Source organism: Apium graveolens, chromosome 6 (assembly GCF_009905375.1).
Source record: "Apium graveolens cultivar Ventura chromosome 6, ASM990537v1, whole genome shotgun sequence".
Classification (NCBI taxonomy): domain Eukaryota; kingdom Viridiplantae; phylum Streptophyta; class Magnoliopsida; order Apiales; family Apiaceae; genus Apium; species Apium graveolens.
The window spans coordinates 207037674-207041421 of record NC_133652.1 but is presented as its reverse complement, the minus strand read 5'-3'; positions in this window follow the sequence as shown (position 1 = coordinate 207041421).

The following is a 3748-nucleotide window of genomic DNA, read 5'->3' as shown; positions in this document are numbered from 1 at the left end:
AAATGGTTAAAATATATATACAAATGTAAAAAATTTATATCAATAATGCCTTTTTTAGTTTATGAGTCATTTACAATTTAATTTAAGGGACCACATAGGCAACAATTAAAGGTTGCTAACTATTGGAGTAGAATGTTGCCAAGTTGATATAAAATTAAGTGAAAAGAAAATATTAATATATACGATGATTTGACAAAATTGACAACTAGCTTGACAACCCTTATTAGAGATGTTTTTGGTATTCGATAAATCATGGACTGATTGAAGATAAGAATGGAAATGTTTGGGTAAAAGACAATTACCTAGCTGGAAGCTATCTATTGGGAACATAATGATGGAAATCATATTTCTTATTTATTAATCATTATCTTTGCTATAATTAGATAGGTAGATGTGTACTATATAAATACAGGTTTAAATTTACATTGATGTATCGTTCATAACATATCATTCACAAAACACATCAGCTCTTAACAACTTTATTTTTCCTAAGAGAGGTTGGTATAAGTTTGACAAAAGTTAATACAAACACTAGTTCTTTTATACACTTGTGTTCCATAATCTCTTTTATACACTTGTGTTCCATAATCGATTGTTTAATACTATTCGATTCAACCCCATTTCTATAATACTACATTCTCTAGGTAACAAGATATTATAATTGTATGTTTAATATAAGTTTAATTTATTAAATAAAAATTAACTTATTCTCTAATAAAAATAATTTAATAAAAGATAAAGAAATACGATAGACCATCTCATTGACGAAAAATGTGTTTGACGAGAAATCGACTTATTAAGGAAAAAAGTGTTAATTGTTAGATATTAATACTCATATTATGATTTTTATTTATAAATGACTAAAAAATTTTAGTATGTTGTCAATGTAGAATATGCTTGAGACTAAATAAAAAATGATAAAATGGCTCATTCGCCGAAAAAATATTTAAAAAAAGAACGATTTAATTAGAAAACCTATGTTAAATGTTAAAATTAATGATCGATATTATTATTTTTAAATAGTAAGCTCACTTCAATTTTGAGAAATATCAACAATGATTATATATATAATAGGATTTAAGATAATTCAGTTTATTTTTATTCTTTATTTTGGTGGAAAATCAAAATAAAAACGACATAAAGAATATGTGAGGAATTTTTAAGTTAGGTTTTATATAATATTATTTATTTTATCATGTTGATGATAGAAATTATTTAATTTCCAGCCCACTTTAGTTTAGTAATACTTAAATATTACACATTTATATATATATAAATTGATTAATTATTTATTTAACAATCAATTTACAAAATATTATTTTTAATAACTTATATATTATTATAAGAGTAAAATGTATATTCTTAAACTCGGTTTATAATTATTTACTTGATGATTGTTTTTCCTATATTATAAAATTAATTCCATGTAATTTTAATAAATTTAATAAAATATTATCAAGCGATTGCGCGACTTAGTCGATTAGTATTATATATATTTGACATTAAAAAACATATTTTTAATACTTATATATATAGGTGATAGGATGTCTAACTCACATTAAAATTGTACATATTATTTTTATATTGAAATTTTAAAATACACGTGTACGAGGTAAAACATACAACAAATCATATAGTACGTCTTGTTGAATTTTACGATAAAAGTAAAAGATATTGTTAAATTTCCTAAAATTATCTTAATAAAGTTATTTGACTTTCAGTTTGAATTAAATTTAAATATTCTAATTAATCAAGAAAAAACATTATCTTAAAATATTAATCATCACTTGGAAAGATTTAAAAATTAAAACATTTTATTTGTCTTAACTAATTAAAATATTTAATATACAATTTTCATTGAAAATAGATACATTTAAAAATAATTCTTATATTATATTAGTATTATCTAATCATGTTATTTTTCATGTTATAATCATATATTATATTAGTAGTATCTACTATCTAATCATTATAGTATAAATTTAGGAAATTTTGAGACAATAATTAAATAAATTAAAAAATGCATTAAAAAGGAAAACTTTATTCATAACAAGATCATATCCAAAACTAAAAAAGGAAAACTTTAGTCATAATGTGATCATATCCAAAACCAAAAGATTGCAGGATGAAAATTAATTGATAGAAAATACTGATAAAAATGTTTTAAAAGCAATAACATAAATTTTGAAATTAGGTGCAATAAACTGCATAAGAGCATCTCCAAAAAGTAGGTGGCAGTATGATTTAGATATTAGTTAAAAAATATACCACTCCAATCATTAGACCTGTTAGCAATAATTTTAGATATCCTTCATACCGTCTTCTATATCTGTTATCCTCTAACCATTAGCTAAAACATCCTCGTCAGCTTGGTGCCTTATTTAAAACTTAAACTACTCTGCACATTAATATATATATATATATATATTTATATTACACTTAATGTATATTTATATATAAATCAAAATATATTAAAATTCTTATTTTATATTTAATATTTTAAACTTTATTATATTTATTTTAATATACAATGCATAATTTTATGAATACAAATAGAAATAATATAATATAATATAATTATATATTTTATAATAGATATATAAGTAATGTTTATTAATTATGTTTGATTATATTTAAATATGTTATTATATTTCAATTAAAATAATATTAAATTGCTATTATATTTAATATATTTTCATTGAATATATTATTTATATTTTCACGTGTATTTAACTAAATATATACTAAAATTATTTTAACATATAAAATTTTCATATATATATATAGTAAAAAAATAATTTTATTGAAAATAGCTAACCATTATACTTAGTACCACCGGAGTAAAACCTCTTGCAGATTCAACAAACTTTTAGATAATGATCATTTAGCTAATCATTTTAGCTATTAACCTTGGAGATGCTTTAAACCAACTTCAATTAGAGCATCCTTCAAAATCATGACCTTGACCCATCTATTTCTTCTGCAGGGCAAAAACATAAAATCAAATGAGATCAACGCGTCACTATAATATAGTTAGCATAAATACATAAGTGGAGTTGTGTTTGATAGACAGAGTTGTAGTGTTTTTTTATGAATGACAATGTCACCGGATTTGAAAGATAAGCTACGAAGCTATTTTGATAAGCCTTGGAAAATGCTTTCAAATGGTTGATATTTGAATAAGTTTTGGATTTAGATAAAGCAATTTGGATCACATAAGGGCAGTTGGTTCATCGCATATTGTTTTGCAGGCAATGTATGTTGAGAGATTAAGAAGACCATGGTGTCATATGTTCATAGGAATGTCAAGTGTACAGAACATATAGTAGAGCACATAATGGTTTTCATTTAAATTGCTAACAGACATTGCAGAATCTGGTGTAGTCCTGGATTCTGGGAAGTCCAATGACTACATGAAAAGAGGGAAAAAACACAATTATTGATATGCATTTGCATACTTATTAACTAACTTACAAAGGGTAAATAAAGATAAAGTTATGTGACAAATATGAGTGATGGAGATTGTTAGGAATCTACATGTAACTTGATGATAATTTTAAATCTTAGAATCTTAGAAATTTTAATTGATGTAACTGATCAAATTGATATGAAGATTATAAATATCAATTGATCAGGAAACCAGTTTATCAGTTGAAATGTTTATATTAATCAACTGATAATTTAGATTGTAGCATAGGTGTACTTAGTCTTTTGTCAATTGATAAGGTGCAAGTCTATTGATATAATT